This window comes from Plectropomus leopardus, chromosome 23, assembly GCF_026936395.1.
Source record: "Plectropomus leopardus strain MGB_pleo_1.0 chromosome 23, ASM2693639v1, whole genome shotgun sequence".
Taxonomy (NCBI): domain Eukaryota; kingdom Metazoa; phylum Chordata; class Actinopteri; order Perciformes; family Serranidae; genus Plectropomus; species Plectropomus leopardus.
This window is the reverse complement of record NC_142198.1, coordinates 587,719-609,976: the sequence shown is the minus strand read 5'-3', so window position 1 is coordinate 609,976 and position 22,258 is coordinate 587,719. Positions and strand designations below refer to the sequence as shown.

The window sequence follows — 22,258 nt, the reverse complement described above, 5'->3', positions numbered from 1 at the left end:
GAGAGCATGGTACACTAACATGGACATCCAGTATGTGCTTGACAAATACTGCTGTCTTGCATACATGATGTCATACGTGTCCAAGCACGTGTCCGGAACATGAGATGAATGAATTCCTCAATCAAGTCATTCAAGATGTGTGGAAACAAGATATGAATGAAAAAGATTAAATGAAGCATATAATGCAAGCATATGCTAAACACAGGGAGGTCGGCGCCCAAGAGTCTGTGCTATGGACATGCAGCTTGCCACTGAAAAAGTGTTCACACAATGTCATGTTCTTACAGACTGAGGAAAATGCAGTTAAGATGAGTCTGCCCATGGAGTGAAGTGTGAATGTCAGGAATACCAGAAAAGTATGCAGATAGACCTGCAACACCTGATTTTGAAGGCATGTGTTTGGTTGAATTTGCTTCACAGTACAGGACTCTCTATGGACAGCAAACTCAAAGCAAAAATGCCATTCCTCCTTTAAATAACAAAGACACGTTTAAAAAAGAACAGTAGGGAAGCCTGCCGTCATAAGGTTTTCCCGCTTTTCAGAGAAGAAACAACCAAAAAAGTTTTACAGGCGATTGCTGAAACTATATTTTCCACATAGATCAGACAACGACCTGAAAAGCCACGAGTGCCCGACATATCAGCAGTTCTACAAATACTATACAATACTACGGCTATGAAGTCAAAACCCTGGTTGATGCTGTGGAAGAACTTTATGAGTTTTCAATGCCTGGAGCACCTTTGCACCCGAGGTTAAAGTGGATCATTTGCCCAAGATCGAAGCTATGAATCCCAATGATTAAAATGAGAGAGACGATGTACCGGACTACCAAGTCAATTGTGACAACAGTCTAGCTGTACCAGCAATAAAGGCACCAAAGTTCAGCCCAGACTTTGTGAGAAAGTTGTACCAGAGCCTCAATAAAACACAGGCATCCATATTCTACAGTGTGTGTGAATGGTGCCTCAGGCGAGTCTAGGGCCATGATCCTGAACAGTTCTTCTTCTTTGTCTCAGGAGGAGCTGGCTGTGGAAAGTCCCATGTCATTAAGTGCATATATAAGGAGGCAACCAAGATTCTGCATCAACTCCCGAGATTCCGTGACCAAGCAGACATGTCCATGCCTGCAGTGCTACTCACAGCCTTCACTGGCACTGCATCATTTAAGATCTCAGGAAAAACTCGCGTACTCACCTCTGAGACCTTGAAAACACCACATAAAGGACTTGGAAATGCACTGGGTGAACTGTGAGCATTGCTATACAGTGCAGAAATTCTCATCATCGACAAAATATCCATGGTCTCCAAGGAGTTATTTGCCTATGTCTGCATTTGCCAAATACCACCACTTGGTAAAGCCAAACCACTGTGTATGTATGAGGAGGGTGTGCTCGACAACTTTCAAATAGTCAACTTGAGACAGATCATGCACCAGACAGATCTTGCTTTTGCAGAGCTCCTGAACAGGATCAGAACAAAGCAAACGACAGATGCACTCAGCAACAATGACAGAGCTTTGCTCACCCAGGCTATCATTGACATGAAAGACTCTTCACCTGATGCTCTGCACATCTTTGCAACTAACAACGAGGTTGATCAGCACAAATTTGCCACTGTTGCTGCTCTTCATTCTGATTTTGTTAACATCAAGGTAGAGGATCATACAAAAGACACCACCTCTAGGGAATTGAAACACTTGGGTTCTATCAAAGGCCAAAAAAGAGATTTATCTGACTGCATACAAGCTGCACCTGGAGTATGAGTTATGTTGATCAGGGATCTGGATGTTTAGGATGGAATTGTTAATGGGACATTTGGAACAATTGCAACATAGTGACAGGCGAGCAAAATGGAAAAGTGACTGTCAAGCTTCTTGGACTTGCACTTGACAACCCAACGGCAGGACAGAAATTCCACCAAACATGCAGAGCCTCTTGGACTCTTTGGACGTGATGAATCACCAGCCTGTCATTGTTTGTTGGGACTTTAATGAGGACCTTTTTCTGTAGAGGCAAAAAGGCTATACACTCCATTTCACTCCAGAGGCTACATCACAGCTGCAACATCTGATAAGCAGACACTGATTGATCACATTTACATATCCTAACCAGATGCCTGCCTCCAATCTGGTGTACTGCAAACATATTATAGTTACCACAATCTGGTTTACTGTGTTATAACTCAGTGATCACATTACCAGCCAATACATACTGTTGATATAGATGTTAAAAGTGCCAAATAAGGTGTCATTTTAATTTGCTGGGTACATTTTAATTTGTAAAATCATTTACATTTTTTTCCCCAAACATTTATTTAATTGTAAAATCATTTTCTGGTTAATAATATCATCTGCCAAGTGGGCTTTTACAAACCAGAACCATATTTGAAACTTTTGAAACTTTTCGTTTGAAAGACGACTCGTCGAGGAAAGTAGGTAGACTTGGCCGCTGCGCTGTTTTCACATGGAGGAGAGGACTTCTTCATCTGAACTGTGAGCCGGCGGTGCGGTTTCTCTCATGGGAGAAGAGGATTTTCATTGGCCGCAATGCACCTGAGCGTCAAACAGGCCTGCAACAAGGTTTTCTGGCGTAGTGACAGGGTGTGTGAGTGTGCGTGTGTGGGCCCACGTGAGTGTAAGATGTATTTTCGGTTATTAAGGGTCAGTTATTGAGTATTGAATCACTGAAGTATTCGGTTATACATTTGTAGTAAGCAACTGAAGGATGTATATTTTTCGGCAATTGCTCAGTGAATTTTGGTTTAGTCCAGAGGTCATTATTATTATCATTTTTTAAAGGGTTCTGTTGTTTTTTGGGAAAATATTTTTTTTCATTTTTTTTAATTTCATTTTAATTTAATGGGTAGATATTTCTGTTGCCGCAAAACTTTAAGTAAACCATATTTGTTTCATTTTATAAAGTTGTGTTGATGTCAGTTAGTAAGTTAGATCAGGTGTATTGGTCTGAAATATTTTTGAGTATCACCAAGAGTAATATCAGATTGATTAAAATAGGTAAACCTTCGGGTAGCTACCTCAACACAAAACGAACCCTAAATCACCCCTTTAGTCGGAACAGGCTCAGCAAAAACAGTATAGTGCGGCTACTAGGTAAACGAGCACTATGGCTCAACTACAGAACTGGTGCAAAAGCAAGGGCATTAACCCCCTATATGCCATATTGGTCAAGGATGTCCCAGAGAACACAGAGACTGACGTTCTGGAAGAAACACGGCAGTCCATAAAAGCTCTTGGGCGGGTGAAGGTCAGAGGAAGGATGTATGATCCTCAGTCTCAAAGCCTTACTGTCTTATGTGAATGCAGGGAGCAAGTAAACACAAAAGTCATCCCCCTGGATGTGTTACCCGAGGGTTGTGATTCACCATGGAGGATTTTTGGGCCTTCTGAGAAGGAAACTGTATCCAAGGCTGAGCAAATAAGAGACGACGCACGGGAGCTGCCAGAAGTCTCTGGTCTTTCTTTTCCATTCTAAGTGTCTACACCTGAAACCATTATTAGAGCAGTGGAAGACATAATGCAGAGAACTGGGAAACCTGTCAGTGACAATAATTCATTCAGGAGGTTGCAAACTTTCTCTGGTGTCCTCCCAACACCTCCTGGAGAAGAGCAGTTGGATAACTGGGTGGAGCAAGCTCGGCTGATGATAGGAGTATGACCGATCAGACAGAGGGAAGCAAACGAAAATTATGGAAAGTGTAAAGGGTCCTGTGCTAGAGATCCTGCAAGCTGTTTGCTTCAACGATCCAGATGCAACTTCTAAAGAGTACATTGATGTGATCGAGAATACTTTCGGCACCCCTGAAACAGGTGAAGAGCTATACTTTGCCTTTAGAATGCTAACTCTGCAACCAAGTGAGAGGCTTTCAGCAATTCTGAGAAGGATGGAAAGGGTTCTGAACAAGGTGGTCCAAAAGGGAGGTTTGCAACCTGCCTCTGCAGACAAAGCATGTCTTGACCAACTCATTAAAGGGGCCACCAGGTCTGACATGATGCTCCTAAACCTGAGGCTGAGAGAGTGAAGGGATCAACCACCTACATTTTTGCAGCTGTTGAATGAGATACGCACCGAAGAGGAGTATAAAGCCTCCCAGCGTAACTTGAATCCAGTCAAATCAGTACAGGTTAAGACTGTAACGTTACCAGCAGAGGCAGAAGTAAAAGATCTCAGAGTGGAGATACAAGGGTTGCAACTCACATCTTTGTCTATCGCTCAGTCTCATCCACCTCCTGCCCCAGAACCTGCAGTCAATACTGAGGCGGAAGCCCCAGAAGAAGGTAAAGACATTCAAGCATTAAAGAAAGAAGTTAAACAAAACTGAGGAAACAAGTCTTAATTTATGTCAGTCAATCCTACCACAGTGTTCAGAGACACACAACTCTGTCAAGATGCACTGCCCTTCACCTGTCGACAGAAAGCTTCATCTCAAAGAGACTCAAGTGACTTCTTCTGTTACCGCTGTGGTGAGGATGGGCATTTTGCCACTAAATGTAGTGTTGTGGAAAACTATCCAAAAGTGATACAGAAACTAATACGTGCTCAGTGACAACTTAAGATAAATCAAAGGGAAAGGGCTGACACAAGTGCAGTGAACACTGTAAATGCTGGTGTTAAGAGAAATGCTGTGGATGTGCAGGCAGGCAGCCTGCCAGAAGGGCTGTTGGACCACCCTCCACTGCTGATGTGAAAGTTGATGGCAAGCCTTGCACCGCTCTTCTAGGCAGTGGTTCTCAGGTGACGATCATTTTTGACAGCTGGTATGCTGAGCACCTGTCACACATACCCATACATCATGTCACTGACCTGAACCTCTGGGGCCTTAGTGAATCAGATAACAGCTATCCCTGCAGAGGTTACATCCAAGTTGATTTAGAGCTGATTTAGAGCCAAGCCAATTCCTGTCCTTGCCTGGGTGTTCCCTGACCCTCGTTGCTCAGACAACATTCCTGTGCTGGTTGGTACCAATGTTTGAAAGATTAGACCATACACAGCTAATGCAGAAGCTGAAGAACTGGGTAACATCCGGTCGCTGAGAGTATGTGTTTCAGAACAGAAGGTCCAGCACTCACCTGCCACAAAGCCACCCAGAGACAATCCTGGTGACAGCCCCGTGGCTGAGGTGAAGTGGTCTGGTCGGGGTCCTCTTGTCATTCCTGCGGATAGTGAGTTTATCACTACCTGTAAAGTAAAAGGGAAAGGTACCTTGGAAGTGTCCTTATTACAGAGCATGCACCTTAATCAGCTCTCCCTCCTAGTGTGTTGGTGGAGCCCACTGTCCTGTTCTCAAAAATGATGGACAAGAACAAGTTCCTGGTGTTGTTGTGGAATGACTCACTCAAGGCTACCTCCATCCCAATGAGCACAGTGATTGCACACGTCGTTGTAGCTGATATGGTGACTGAGATTGCAAGTTCAAAGACAGAGACTCCCCCAAAGATTGATTCGTCACTGTTTGATTTTGGAGACTCTCCCATTCCAAATGAGTGGAGACAAAGACTAAGACACAAACTCTCTGAGAGGTCCAGCATGTTCTCAACCGATGAATGGGATGTTTGATTAGCAAAGGGAGTCGAACATCATATGCGGCTATCTGATGAAACCCCATTCAGAGAACGGTCTCGCTGTATATCGCTGCTGATCTTGATGACCTTCGACGCCGCCTTCAAGGGCTCCTGGCAGCAGGGATAATAAAAAAATTGAGAAGTCCCTGTGCCTCACCTATTGTCCTGGCATGAAAGAAAAATGGACACTTGCGCATGTGTGTGGACTATAGAACACTGAACCGAAGAACAATCCCTGAGCAGTACACTGTGCCATGCATTGATGATGCATTGGACTGTTTGGGTGGAAGCAAGTGGTTTTCAGTGTTAGACTTGCACAGTGGTTATTATCAGATCCCAATGGCGGGAGAAGATAAAGAGAAAACCACTTTAATCTGCCCAGTGGGATTCTTTCAGTTTGAAAGAAAGCCTCAGGGGATCACAGGGCAACCTTTCAAAGACTTATGAAAAAGCCTGTTGGGAACATGCACATGCTTGAGGTCATTGTTTACCTGGATGATCTAATTGTGTTTGGGAAAACTCTGGAAGAGCACGAACAAAGACTCAAAGTGATCGACAGACTGGAAGAGGCTGGTTTGAAGTTGTCGATAGATAAAGTGTCAGTTCTGCTGGCCACAAGTAACGTATGTGGGACACATTGTGTCAGAGAGTGGGATTGCCACAGAACCAGGCAAAGTTGAAGCGGTAGTCCACTGGAAACAGCCCACTGATCTTCCATCCTTGCAGTCATTTTTAGGGTTGTGTGGGTACTACCGGCGCTTCATAAAGAACTACTCCATCATAGTCAGACCTCTTACTGAACTGTGTAAGGGTTACCCTCCCACCCAAAAGAAGAGGAAAGCAGGCAAGGTACCCGATAAGACGGTGGGATGAGTTGTGCATAGAGGCTCTAATGAACATCATTCACTGTCTCACCAATGCACCTGTCCTGGCTTTCGCTGACCCGTCCAAGCCTTATGTGCTACACATTGGTGCCAGTTTTCATGGTTTGGGAGCTGCGCTCAACCAAGAACACTTCGAAGGATTGAGACCAGTTGCTTTTGCTAGCAGGAAGCTCAGTTCTTCTGAGACTAATTACCCGGTGCACCAGCTTGAGTTCTTGGCGCTCAAATGGGCTGTGATCGATAAATTCTACAATTATCTGTATGGGGCCAGGTTTGTGGTGAGGACAGATAACAATCATCTAACGTACATCCTCACCACAGCCAAACTTAATGCAACTGGTCACCGTTGGCTTGCTGCTCTGTCAATGTACAATTTCACTCTCCAGTATCAGCCAGCAACATTGATGCTGACTCATTGTCACGCAACCCCCTTCCAGCTGATGGAGTGGAGTGACAAATATGCCCACTGAGAGTGTTAAAGCCCTCTGCCAGCAGCTCACCTGTGGGAAGCCATCTGAAGGTTCACTGAACTATGCAAAACCTTTAGGAATTTCTCCAGAGGTAATCTCAGAGTTTATGCTTTCCCCACTTGTCTGGATCTTGGGTGCTTGAGTCAGATTAGTAGAAAAGATCTAATCAGAGCTCAAGACGTAGACCCAGTGATCGCGCCAGTAAAGCAAGCAATTGGTGGTGGACACCCAATTCCCACTTTTAAGGGGAGAAGCGAGAAGCTAATAAATTGGTAATGATGGATGAACTGCTCTACAGAAGAATTGAGAGACTGTCTGGTACAGAGGTATATCAGTTAGTTGAGTGTATCGCCATGGTACTCAGATCCCTCCATGATGAGTCAGGACATCTGGGGGTAGAAAAGACAATTGAACTCATCAGAGACCAGTTCCCAAAATGGGAGCAGAGGTGGAGCAGTACGTAAAAAATTGTGGCCGGTGTGTCACACGAAAGATGCCCCCTCAGAGAGCTGCTCCTTTAAACCAGATAACCAGTAATGTTCCACTCAATCTGGTATGCATTGATTTTTTTGTCTCTTGAGCCAGATTCCCAAGGATTTGCCAATATCCATGTGGTAACTGATCATTTTACTTGTGTAGTGGTTATTAATAACTACATTAGAATTTGGATTTTTGCACTTGTTAAAGTAAAAGGGGCACCATTCTCCATTTAGGAGAAAATTAAAATAAATTATAACAGTTTCAAAACATGTCATCACTTTAATCAATCTCACAATCTGTACCATTTATCCTGTATACATTGATCTTGTTTCTCTCATGAAATAATATCCACAGACAACGACTTGGCAATAAATTAAATATTTTATTTAGGCTAATAAAATGATGAGTGAATAGACAAAGTAGTATGACATATAAAGAACAGTGAACAAATGAATTCAGGTGATGTAAATGATCAATTATGGATGATACTGGGTAGAAATTTGTGACTGTCTAAAGCGTGGATGTGCACTGAACGGTAAATTAGAATTTAGAAATTTGGCATTAAAGCCTAGCTATACGACATCAAATCTGATCAACAGAAGATGTTATTCTGCCTACTTTTACCGACTTGATTAGACTTCTCCGGGGAGGTCCATGTTGTCGCTTCACTCCAGTGGAGAGCTGCTGTGCGTCTTTCAGACGAGGTGACCCACTGAAAGGCGGCAGTGGTAGGGCAGGTGGAGTCGGTGTGCGGCGGCCTTTAACTGGCCTCAGTGTCCACCTCGGGGAACCAGTAAAAGTCTTTAAACAAAGTCTTTAAGGGCAGGCAACAGATGCTGATAGTTTGTGCAGCAGGTGCTGCTCCTAGATCCATGGCAGAGTTGACGGCGGATTGCGGAGTGTCCTTCTCAATTGAAACTCGCAGAATTAATCAAAGTAGTCCTGTTGGTCTGACAAAGTCACTTTAAATTATTAATTTGAGTTTACTTAAAACGAAAGGTCAGAGTGTCTGTACTGACCAAAAACTGGTATAAAGAAAAGCGTCAAAGAGATTTAAAATAAAATGGCTTCAAAAGTTAAAGTTCAGCAAAGCTCTGATAAGCAGTTGCGGCTCCTCTTGTAAAATTGAAGAAAAGAAAAAGGTGCAAGTGAGGATACACGAGAAGCGCCACGGTGAAAGAGGAAGTAGAAAGAAGCACGGAGCTGAGAGATCACTTTTAATCTATGAATTTTGGGGTGTGAATGGGAGGTGGGGTAGCAAACCTTCGCGCCAAGCGACTGCACATCTGGCATTTAGTTTGAGAGGACTTAATGTGATTTAGGAGACATTTATTTCTTGTAGCTTCTTTAGGATGAATTACTCAATTTGACCCGTTACATATAAAGTCACGTATCTCACCACCACTATGGTCCCATTGCAGTTATTATGAACACATGCTAGGAGACCTAAAGTCAACTATGAATGTAACACACAGCTTTGAAGATCCTTGGTTTGACCTTATTAAGTAATCACACATAACATAATGTTATCGATTGGACCATAAAGAATTTAGTAACTTAGATTAATTAATTACTTAGATAGATTAGATTAATTAATTACTTAGATAGGGGATTACTATTAAACATTATACAATAAATGCAAAACACAATAGAACTATAAAGTTGATTACGAAATTGTGCATAACTAAGGCCATTAGATGGCAGTATGGCTACATCACAGAAAAGGAATAAAATATGATTTTACCTAACTCCCTCAAACTAAATAATAAAGACATGGGAGTAGGTTCTACTTACTCATTAAAACACAAAGATGAACTTTGACCTACTAGGAGAAAGATTAGGGAACTAGGTTTACCTTAATTCACAAGTTTGTTCAAGTGGTCATGTTAAATGCTGGTCTTAACAAATGAATGTAGAATGAGTTTACAACATGTCCTGCCTTTGTCATCTCAGCAGGGGAGAACAGGACATGAGAGGGGAGAACGTGTTTGTTTGTTGGTGTATGTGTGGACTGAGACAACAAAGAAAGAGAGAGAGTGAGTAGACAGAAGATTACATTTCAGAATGAGGATCATCATTTGATCTTGTGGGCCCTTCTCAAATTCTTGGTAGGAATGTGTCTCCAGTCCTCTACACCAAACTTCAGTCCTTGTCAAAGACACGTGACAAACAATTGTTCTTGTAGGTCTGAATGACCTCAGGAGTTGATTTGGATGTCTTAACACCCTGGTGTGAACTGGAAGAGACCCTACGAAACTGTCTCTCATGGCAGTTTGAGTAGGAAAGCGTTAAAGGCTGACACTTTTAGTGGCTTAAAAGTAGAACCTGTTTGCAGATGTCAACAGGGGAGTCTCAACAAAGGTAATTTAGACCCCTCTGTTAACTCCTCTGGGTTAATAAAACAGTTTCTATTGACGTGTGCCCCATTTGTACAGGGAAAGTTGAGTTATGGAGTCTCCCAGAGGGAAAATTTAAAGACCACGCCAAGGCAGTGTACTACACTCAATACGGCCAGTTTTCCATCAAAAGATCAAAAAGCTGCCACTGTAGCCAAGATTCTGTGCGAGCGATACTTTGTGTACTATGGACTTCCTGCCCGGGTACATTCGGATCAAGGGCAGGATTTTGAAAGCAGACTGATCCAAGACCTCCTGGGAATGCTGGGGATCCGTAAGTCCAGAACATTGCCTTACCATCCTCAAGGAGATCCACAACCTGAGAGGTTTAACCGCACCCTCCTCTCTATGTTTGGCACTCTAGCTCCAAATCAGAAGCAGAAGTGGAGTCAGAACATCAGTATACAATTGCACCCATAACAAGGCAACTGGTTACTTAACTTATCTGCTAATGTTTGGGAGAGAAGCCCGTTTGCCTGTAGACATCTGTTTTGGAGTGTCTAATTGGGGTGAGAGGGGTGTGACTTACCAGCAGTATGTAACCAAACTGAGAACAGGTCTCCACAAAGCCTACAAACCCGCTACAGAAGCTGCCATGACAAGAGTCATAAGAGAAACAAAAAAGCGCATGACAGGCTGGTAAAAGAGCAAGTCTTGGAAGAAGGAGATCGTGTGTTACTGAGAAATTTCGGTGTCACAAGAAAGCATAAGCTGAAGGATAAATGGAGGTCAATGCCATACATTGTTGTGGGAAAAATGGCAAAACTCTCAGTTTACCAAGTGAAACCAGAGAGGGGAATGGGAGTGGTGAAAACAGTGCACCGAAACCATTGGCTATCTAGTTAGATTGTCTACAGATAGGGATGAACTAGAGCTGCCACAGAGGCCTGGAACAAGGTCACAGCAGAGACAGGTTCAAATTCCCCCACCAATTGTCAATAATGGAGATGACTCACTCTCTTTAAAGTCAGACTATGAAGTTGTTGATCCACCCAGACCACTGGGGCAAGGGTGGGGAGATCTGTTGTCACAGCCCAAGTTGTTCACAAGGCAGCAAAGTCAAGCACCTGATGAAGTCCAAGTAACTTCACCAGCCAGAAAAGTGACAGAAATTGATTGTGGAGACTGTGGACATTCCGGATGCTCATGTGCTTCCTATCGCTGATCTAGATGCAGACAGAGACTTAGAAGGGAGAGCAGATGTAAATGAGAATGAGGAGGATGAGATGCAAGTTGAACATTCAAAGACAGAGACAGAGAGAGACTCAGAACAGGGAGCAGAGGTAAATGTGAGCGAAGAATTGGAAGATGATGAGATCCTAGTTGAAAGCTCAAAGAGAGTGAAGAAGCCAGTGATAAGACTGAGTTACGATGAACTTGGAAAGCCATTCAACCAGCCCTTGACTGTTCTAAGCCACGGTGTATTGGTTGGAAGTGACACAGAGATTCAAGATACCTCCCATGCTGAACCATCTGGTCTCACTCTATGGCCTTGTGCTGTCATTGTTCTAACTCAAAACCCTCCAGACATTTCCAACCGATTCAGGTTATCTAATCTGTAGTTTGATGGGGACGTCAAAAAGTTTAGAAGAGGGAGGGTGTAGCCAGGGACGGTTTTTGCTATGGGCAATGTGGGCGACCGCCCAGGGCACAATCTATTTGGGGGCGCACGAGCGCCCTCAAAAAAAAAAAAAAAATTTTAAAAATAAAATAAAAAATAATAATAAAAATCGCCAGTTTTCTAGACTAATAACGCGCATTTCCACATCACGTTAGTGGAGTAGGTGCTGGGGCGCCCCTACTATCATGTCGACTTGCTGCTGAGAGTCATGTATACAGGTTGTGTGCGTCAGAAGAAAAGGGGGGAGACGGAGGGGGATCAACTCGCAGCTGCAGAGGTTGAGAACAGGTTGAGTCTCACTCTCAGGGGAAAAGCAAGGGGGGGGGCGAGGGATAGACTGACCTGTTATGATCCCAGGCCACACAACACAAACTTCTGCTCCCAAATACATTGTATTTCATTCATAAAATTATCATAGATATTATTAAATTTATTGGTTTTTGTGAAAATGTTAAAAAAAAAAAAAAGCCGGCACGAATCTGTGCCTGGCCTGCATCAACGTGAATTTGTTTACATCACGTCAATCTTGACTCTGGGGGTTTGACGGACGGAGAAGTTGATAATGTTAAGTCGAGTCAAGGGGACATGGACAAAAGACCGAAGAAACCATCAGGTGCACAGTTTAGAAAGAGAAGGAAAGAAGAAGAAGAGGAGAAACGGGCAAAAGATAAAGGTATGCAGGTCTCTATGAGTGACATTAATTGTACGTAATGAAACAGTAGCCTATACGCTATTTATTATCCTCTTGCTAATATGCTGCTACTACGACGACTGTATTTGGTTTTTAGCTTTGAAATTTGAGGCACGAAGTCATGCAATTAATTTCACCAATAGACTAGTTTGTGTTTGCAACACAAGTGCAAGTACACCTGGGCCTATTAGTCTGGGAATTTGGTAAACAATAGTACGTCGTGACTGAGGAATTTTTCATGCTATAGGTGGGTCTATGCTAACTTAAATAACTTGTATAACATTCATGTCAATATACATTGACATGATATTTTGTAAGCTTTATGTGATATAGCTTTTGAATAATTTGTAGTGTGTTATGCTTGGTTAAAAGGATGTTAACAAATGATCATGATTATGGCATTATTATGGTTTATTTTAATTGGGTAACTGATGCATGTTAAGTGTGATCCAACTTACATTATATCTTAATTGTAAATTCAGGGGCACTTCTGAAATATTTTGGAGCAGCTCCCACTGGCCAAAATGAGGAGCCATCTACCTCTGCAGCCACACAGGCCTCTGAGATGCTCATGCAATTTACATTGGTGTTTACTATATTTCTTTTATTTATCTTATTTTTTGAGATGCTCATGGAGTCTGAGGAGCTGTCTACCTCTGCAGCCACACAGGCCTCTGAGATGCTCCTGGAGTCTGATGAGGAAGAGCCATTTACCTCTGCAGCCACATCTTTGCAGGACTTGTCAGGTGTGTGTATGTGTGTGTTCGTCCGTGCATGTGTGGGGAGTGTATGTGTGCATTCTTGCATAACTTTTTACTTTTGTAAACACTATAAATGCTGCCAATAACAAATGATACTAAAACTAATGATAATACCATATGCTCTTTATTAGAAATGCTTCAACCAGAATCCCCACCAAATCCTGTGCCTGAGGATGAGCCTCTGTCTACTGACCCTGCTAATTGGCCTTCAGTCCGACTGACAGAATTCGGACACAGCTGGTTTGCAGAGGACCAAGTGAGGTACCGGCTGACTTTGTTTTCCCCAGGAATGAGGTGGATGGAAGAAGCTGCCATCACCAGTATTTCAAGAAGACATTAGTTAATGGTGAAAAGATTCCCAGAAGTTGGTTAGTGTATTCAGTGAATAACAACAGCCTTTACTGCTTCTGCTGCAAACTATTTTCTAAGAAGACAATTAACTTGACAAGCTCAGGCCTGACAGACTGGAAACATGCAAGTTATTTGCTCACCTCTCATGACAACAGTCCAGAACACCTCAACTCCATGAAAGTATGGAAAGAACTGGCAGTCAGGATAAAAAAGGGGGAAACAATTGATAACCAGGAGATGGCACTTCTAGAGGCTGAGATGATGAGATGGAGAGCAGTGTTGGCACGTTTGACTGCAATTGTGCAGTCTCTGGCAGTGAGAAATTTGGCACTAAGGGGGCGTACAGAAACGTTGTACACGCTATCTAATGGCAATTTCCTCAAAGAGGTAGAACTAATGGCACAGTTTGACCCAATAATGAAAGAGCACCTTAACCGTGTACAAAAAGCACCTCTGGTCACGCTAGCTACCTCAGTCACAGTATACAAAACGAACTAGCTGATTTGTTGAGCAGCAAGATAATATCAGAAATGGTGAGAGACATCAAGCAGGCAAAATATTTTTCTGTTATACTCGATTGCACGCCAGACATCAGTCACACCGAACAGCTGTCAGTTGTAATTCGTGTGATGTCACTGACAGAGCCCTGCATAAAGGAACATTTCATGGGGTTTTTGGAGGCAGAGGTATCAACAGGTCTGCATTTGGCATCTCTGATTCTAAAGAGATTAGAGGAGCTAAAAGTTTATTTTGAGGACTGCAGAGGACAAGCTTACGACAATGGGGCAAAGATGAAGGGGAAAAACAAAGGTGTTCAAGCCAGGCTTCTCCAAATGAATCTGAGAGCTCTTTTTGTGCCATGTGGGGCTCATACCCTGAATTTGGTTGTGGCCGATGCTGCTAAGGCTTCCACTGATGCCATGAATTACTTTGGCATCCTACACAAGCTTTTCACCCTGTTTTCAGCCTCCACTCAGAGATGGGCCATACTGAAAAAACATGTGGGCATCACTTTGAAGATGTGGACTGACACAAGGTGGGAGAGTAAAGTGATGAGTGTTGAGCCCCTGAGATATCAGGCAGCTGCTGTGAGAGAGGCACTGATTGAGGTGAGAGATAATCAGTGTTGGGGAAGTTACTCAAAAAAAGTAATTAGTTATTTATTACTAGTTATTTCTGTCAATTGTAATGAAATTACTTTACTAGTTACTGCATTTGAAAAGTAACTTCACTACTTATTACTTTACTTTCCCATTTCTTAATTTACCGAGTAGATACAGGACAGCAGTTGAAAGGAGCCTGTCGCCTGGGCATAGAGTGCATTTCACTCGAATATTTTTGTCCTTTCGAGCTATAAACTGAAAGAAGTGGGAATATCGCCACTGGCCGAACCTCCCAGTCTCCGTCTCCGTCTCCGTCTCAGTCTCCGTCTCCGTCTCAGTCTCCGTCTCCATTTCCCTCTCTCCTGTTCGTACCGGCAGCAACGTCACTCGCCCCTCTCTATGCAGCACGCGTCGTGCACGCACACAGACAGCAGCCGCAGCACGCACATAATTCCTGCACCACTTAAACAGACAGACACAGCACAGGCAAACACGGCCTAGGTAACGCAGGAAAGCGCGTTCCTGTAGTCTAGTAAAGTAGTGTAGTTACCGATATTTTTAGAGTAATGCGTTACTTTACTTCGTTATCCCAAAAAGTAATATCGTTACAGTAATTCGTTACTTTGTAACTCGTTACCCCCAACACTGGAGATAATACCAAAGACTCCATCATCAAGGTCGAGGCCCAGTCCTTGTCAGAGGAGGTGGGATCATACCGCTTCAGCATCTGCACAGTGGTGTGGTATGACATCTTGAGCCAGACACACCATGTGAGCAAGTTGATGCAGTCTCCCAGCATGCAAGTTGATGTGGCAGTCAGTCTTCTCAAAAAGATTGAGAAGGGTCTCCAAAGCTACAGGGCAACAGGCTTTGTGACGGCACAAATGTCAACGAAGGATATTTGTGAAGAAATTAATGTTGAGGCTGTTCTGCAACAAAAGAGGCTGAGGTCCACAAAGCGTCACTTTTCATATGAGGCAACTGATGAGCCTTTGAGTGATGCTCTGCAGAAGCTGGAGGTCACATTTTTCAATATTGTTGTTGATGCTGCAACTTCAGCCATTCAGGAGCGATTTTCCACATTGGAGAATGTGAGAGAGAAGTTTGGAGTGCTCTCTGATTTCCAAAGCCTCTCAGACAGTGAGTTGCAAAAACAATGTGAGACCCTACAAACAACACTGCACTTTAAGGGACACTCAGATGTGGATGGCAGAGAGCTTGTAAAGGAGCTGAAAAACTTGCCTGACCTCCCATCAAAGTCAATGACTCTGCTTGAGCTTCTGACCTTTATCCATGAGAAAGACCTCACACAAATCTACCCTAATCTGTGGACTGCTCTCAGAATTGGTCTGACCCTTCCAGTGACAGTAGCTGAAGCAGAGAGGAGCTTTTCCAAGCTGAAGCTCATAAAAACATACTTGAGGTCCACTATGTCAGGAGCATCTCTCTGGACTTGCCATCATCAGCATCAATCATATAATTGCACAACAGATTTCATATGATGATGTAATTGATGATTTTGCATCAAAGAAGGCCAGAAAAGTCAGGTTTTAGATTGCACTATACACCTGCACTTTCATGTGGTGAAGCACTACCTGATAGTAATCCAGTCACCCAGAACATATTTTAATGCCAAGTGTAAACAGGGTGAAAGACCCAGGTTGAAAAATCTGCTACAGTCTGAGCACTGAATTCAGATTATGTTAATTATTATTACTATTTTTTATTTATTTATTTTATTTTATTTATTTGCATTTGTGTGGTAAAGGATTTGTGCAATTTACATTGGTGTTTACTATATTTCTTTTATTTATCTTATTTTTTGTGTGATGAAGGATTTGTGCAATTTACATTGGTGTTTACTATATTTCTTTTATTTATCTTATTTTTTGTGTGATGAAGGATTTGAGCAATTTACATTGGTGTTGATATACTCCATTTCATTCATTTATCTTATTTTTTGTGTGATGAAGGATTTGTGCAATTTATATTGGTGTTTACTATATTTCTTTTATTTATCTTATTTTTTGTGTGATGAAGGATTTGTGCAATTTACATTGGTGTTTACTATATTTCTTTTATTTATCTTATTTTTTGTGTGATGAAGGATTTGAGCAATTTACATTGGTGTTGATATACTCCATTTCATTCATTTATCTTATTTTTTGTGTGATGAAGGATGTGTGCAATTCAGATTGATGTGTGCATACTATATTTCTTTCATTTATATTTTTTTGTGATGTAGGATTTGTGCGAATGACATTTGTTTTACATACTCTTTCATTTATTTATGTTATTGTGTTATCTATATTCTTGTAAACTTTTGTATTCAATAATATTGTTATAATATTGGGCGCAAAACTAGCCAGGACCGCCACTGGGTGTAGCCCCTGTGAGAAAATGAGGGGTTAAATAAAGGTAGTGCCTCATAAGGGAGGACAGACCTAATAATATAAGAAATGAAGCGAAATTAACATTGTTTTCATAACACTTAAGGTTGTTTTCATAACACTTAATAGAGACACAGTGAATATTAATAAATTCATGGAGATTTCAGTTAAAAAGAAGATAAATGCATCTTAAATTCATTTTAAAGGTAAATAGTAAAATATCGCGAGATTTGCATTCAGAGAAGTCATGTGGGTTTGTTCTATTGTTTTAGAGACGGACAACACAGCATGAAGCAGCAGCTAAGTTAGCACTGGGAAGAGTGCACTGTAATGAACAGAGTGTATTTTTAGTTGTACAAGAAATACTACCACGCTGTTCCTCATTAACAAGTGTATTGAGGTTAGTATTAGTGTGTATGTGTGTATTTTGGTCAACATAAAGTGGAGTTAAAAGACGACTCATCAGGGAAAGTAGGTAAACTTGGCCGCCACGGTCGTCTGGTTTCTTTGGTGAAGCCCGCCGAGGATTTACCCAGCTGAACTGTGAGTTTGCCTGGTGGCACTTTGGCGGTGTGGAGCAGAAGATTTCTTAAGTTGAACTGGGACTTTGTTCTTCTGCGGGGAAGAACGGAGGACTTCGTCAGCTGATCTGAGAGTCGGAAATGCTGCGCTGTTTTTGCATGGAGGAGAGGACTTCTTCATCTGAACTGTGAGCCGGGGGTGTGGTTTCTGGTTTTTTCATCGGCCACAACGCACCCGAGCCTCAAACAGGCCTGCAATGAGGTTTTCTGGTGTAGTGAGTGTGTGTGTGAGTGTGCGTGTGTGGGCCCATGTTAGTGTAGGAAGTATGTTCCGTTATTAAGGGTCATTGATTGAGTATTGACTCATTGAGGTATTCTGTTATACATTTGTAATAAGCAACTGATGGGTGCATATTTTTGCGGCAATTGCTCAGTGAGGTAATTTTGATTTAGTCCAGAGGTCATTATTATTATTATTATTATTATTATTTAAAGGGGTCTAAGTTGTGTTTTTTGTATTTTTTTATCATTCATTTTAATTTAAAGGGTAGATATTTGTGTTGCCGCAAAACATTAAGTAAACTATATTTGTTTCATTTTATAAAGTTGTCTGGTGTCAGTTAATAAGTTAGATCAGGTGTATTGGTCTGAAATATTTTTCGAGTATCACCAAGAGTAATATCAGATTGATTAAAATAGTAAACCTTCTGGTAGCTACCTAAACACAAAACAAACCCTAAATCACCCCATTAGTCTAGTGTGCAGTGGGGTGCGACATAATGTAGGGAAAACCTAAAGAGAACTGAGAGTTAGAATCTCTGAACACAAGTATAGTATCAGAAATGGAGATGAATAATCTCCTGTGGCTAGACATTTTAATTCTGCTGGCCATAGAGTTTGTACATTGAGGTTCATGGGCATGAGATTGTTAGGCCATTATTAAGAGGAGGGGATAGAGAAAAGAAACTTCTCCAGAGAGAAGCTTACTGGATACATTACCTACAAACTGAGTATCCAGGGGGCTTGAATGAGGAACTAAAGTTGTCCTGTTTTCTATGAGTTTTTATGTGAGACAACTATGTGAGACAACTACTTTATGTAACTTATCAGACAAGGTGTAGATTTATTAGAGAGGCTTAAAGTTTTGCATAGTAAATATAGGACACAGGTATTTTCTTGAGCTTATGCTCATAACAATTAAGGGGTCACTGACATAGTTTATCATGATCTATTTTCTATTTTTTAATGTTTAATGGTTCTACAGGATTGTGACGGATAGAGTAAATAGTGAGACATTTTTGTAAATATGTTTTTCCTGTAATTATATCCTACATTATATGTATTTGTATTGATTTAGAATATAGTTTGAATTGCTGCAACCTTGGTCATATTATGAAATTGTTCACTACTTTTGTATTGTTTATTGCAATTCACATGTTGATTTACACCAGCTAGTGACTGATTGGCATTGGGTCTCTGTTTAATAAGGGTCACACCCACAGTGCACAATAACACTGAAGAAAGCTCAGTGCTAAAACACTTAAGTTTTTTAGCTGCTGTGTGTGAATAAACAATTTAATGCTTATCGGTGAGTGCTGTGATCTTTGAGTCGGCACCCAAAACACTCCAAAAGATTTCTGAGTGAGCGCCCTATGTCTTTTGTTTCTATAGCAGGTTGTCCATGACCTGAAGTGTGAACAATGACCAGAGAGCATGTCATATTTTACAAGTTGGAAAGAGAAGATGGAGATGGAGATGGCAACTATCAGAAAAAAAGAGCGCCCATTAGTTTGTCCATGTTTATTTTTTGGGTAAAAACAAACCAAAAGTTTGCAGGTAGTCAATGTAAACTGATTTTCTGCTATTGTTTACCTCTGTTGGCAAAGTGTAACGCCCTCCATTGATGAGCCTTCCTTGATTACAATGGCTCCTCACAAAAGTGGTGGGAACATAAGCTCCTTTGCACCAAGGCACCAAGGGTCTGTAAATCTTGGACAGAATCATTAGAAGAACCATAGCCATTTTGGTGGAAAAGAGGCAATAGAGAGCTCAACACCAAAGGGGGCATCTAATCATTTTTTAGGAGTCACAAGTCCAAAGCCTTGGCACTCAAGTCCCAAGTTAAGTCCCAAGTTAGGTCCCAAGTTAAGACTGACAAGTCTTCCGCTAATGTAATGCCATTTTCACACAGAATAATATTACATTTAATTTACAAAAATCATAAATGCTTTGCAAAATATATTTTCATTATTTAAAACAAGTTGTTGGAATTCCACGTTTGTCATTTTCAACTAGCACATTTTGCATTCTGCAAGTTGTTTTTTGTTGACCGCTGCATACTTTGCATTGTGAGCAACATTTCTGGTATCTTCTTTTTTTTTTCAAAATGGTGCTCAGCAACATAGCATTAGTCCTCCATGGTTCTTGTCCTGCAGTGGGATGCTGTTAGATTAGTTCCAACAAAAGGGATCATCAGGCAGATTAAGTGCGACTTGCTGGGAATGTATGGCGTTGATGTTAGTTGGTACAGAAAATGAAGGCAAATGCATTTTCAGGTCAAAAGGTCAAGGTCAAGTCAAAAAGTAAAAGTCAAGTATTTTTAAGTCTAAGTGAAGTCACAAGTCATTGGTGATCAAGTCTAAATTGAGTTACAAGTCTTTGCTAAAATGCACATTTATTGCTAGAAATGTTATCAAAACGCAGTTTAATGATGAAACTATATTAAAATATTGCCCTTTCCATTAACAATAAAATTAATGTCGGCCTTTTTTTCCACAGAAAGGCACTTGGCAGTCACATGGTGTGAATGCAGGCCAATAGGAAAGAAAAGTCAAACAAACAAAAAATAAACATAGATATGTCACAATTTCAGAGCCTTTATAGTGAAAGCTCTGGACAGCATGGCGATTACACATTTTTGTGTGAGACTGAGTTCAAGAACTCCAACCTGAGTAAGACATTCTTGCTGACCACTGAAGCTGACTGTAACCTGTGGTTGCATGGTGTTACTGGGTTAAATAAAGTGTTAAAAACACAGAGAGGTAATTGCATCCTGGGTGGTAGAGAGCAAGAGACAAGATGGAAGCAGAAAAAACTGTAACCTGTGATTTCACAGCCCAGCTAGCTGTGTGTGTGTGTGTGTGTGTGTGTGTGTGTGTGTGTGGTTCATCTATATCTCAGGTCAGGTCTCTTAGGACAGAGGCAAACTGCTTTCTCTGATGGCCTCTGCATTTTTCATCCTCCACTCTTTCAATTATTCACTGTGGAAAAACATGGTGCTGGAAACAATCCCTCTCTCACCCATAAACACACACACACAAACACACCCTCCCACACACACGTACACACACACACATACACATACACACACATACACACAGACACACACACACACCTCCTTTTCTTGATTTATCTCTTACTTTATCCCTCTTTTCCTTCTCTATTTCTCTCCTGTCTCCCCTCCCCTCCCCCGGTTCGCTCAACCTAAAAGCTTTGCAACGAGTGACCTATCTGTTCACCCAAGTAAGAGGACACATGTAGAGAGAGAGGGAGACAAGAGACCAAGAGACACACAGAGTGTGTGCGTGTGTGTGTGTCTGTGTGTACATGTATGCAGGTAATTCAGTCCCTTTCACCTTTCTTGAGGATTACTGAGTTCTGTAAATTCTCTTTAGGTGGTGCATTGGACCCAGAGTAATTCTAAACATTTCCAGGAGAGAGAATGCGCCAGTGTGTGTGTGCATGCATATCTGCATTTGTGTGTATGTATTGGCGGAAAAAACACTCTACACAGTCCTCTCTGACAGTGACAGAGTGTCAATAGTAGTGATTGTCTTAAAGGTTTTGTTTTCTTAGTTGAAGCTGAAAGATACATGAGCTGTCTCCCTGGGCTATCCATTCAGTCAGCACACTTCAGTAGCACTCAGGCTGGTGTCATGCTAAAACTGCTTAAACGGCCCCCTGTGACACTCACATTGACAGCAGAACTTACATGTCTTATATATATGTATATCTATTTGAGTACAGCTGATTCATCGTCTTTGCATATGTCAGTGAGACGGGCTGCGACTAGATCAGTGCTGAGAGGTGAATATTTAATGTTAGCTATCGTGTATCAGGCCAGAATAAAGATTCACTTTGGTAGAGGTCCTGTATAACATCTGACACCAACAAAGAGGTGCTACATAGTGGTCTGTAAAGTAGCAGGTTGAGTGAGGACAAGGTATTTTCCCCTCAATTGCATGCATTAGTATTTGGGGTAGATGTAAAAGTAATTAAAGTTGTCAAGGATAGACAGAAAAGTCTTCATGGGCCACCAGTCAAACTGCCTCTTGGCACTACGTATTAACATGAAACTTTCTTTATGTGAAGTGGGGTCTTGCTGAAACACAGAACAAATTTGGAGGGAGGCAAGACCAGTGGGGGATATGTGCAGGGGTGGGTTCAACCAAGGGCCCCAGAATTGATCCCTGAGGCACACCCATAGCACCCGTAGCACATCATAGCTCATCATTTAAATTGACCCGCTCACTGTGTTTGGACCTGGCAACACATGTGTCTCAGATGATTTGATCAAAACTGGAGAGCACTAACAGCCACCAAGATGCATTTCTGATCTGATCACTTGAACCACTTGCCGAGGTGGTCTGGGACATTTTTGACCTCATGTGTTTTGTAGTAAAAATGCTAATGCCGTCCTGATGCATCTCTGACAAGGACCACATCATTACGCAGGATGGGGTGGTTGTTTTGGTGACAGTGCGCTAATGCACTGCACCTTACTCATTTTATATCCAGTTGGATGAAGTGTTGCATGACCATACATTGTTTTGCCCTGTGGAAAGAGACGTGTTGAATTCTGACAGCAAGATCTCCAGCTGTACTAACAGAACTGCTAGTATGAGTAGCAAGCAGCTACTTAGTAGCTAGCAAATGTGTGGATGTAATAACTGGGTATGGGGCAGTGATGAAATTTGAACACAAGCAGACTGCTGGAAACATATGACATACA

At 41.9% G+C, this 22,258-nt stretch overlaps 1 protein-coding gene across 3 annotated transcripts in view; it reads right to left on the bottom strand.

The window, feature by feature from the left end:
* sorcs2 (sortilin-related VPS10 domain containing receptor 2) overlaps positions 1 to 22,258 on the bottom strand; it is a 671,324-nt gene that overhangs the window by 126,204 nt on the left and 522,862 nt on the right. The gene's annotated exons all lie outside the window — the stretch shown is intronic.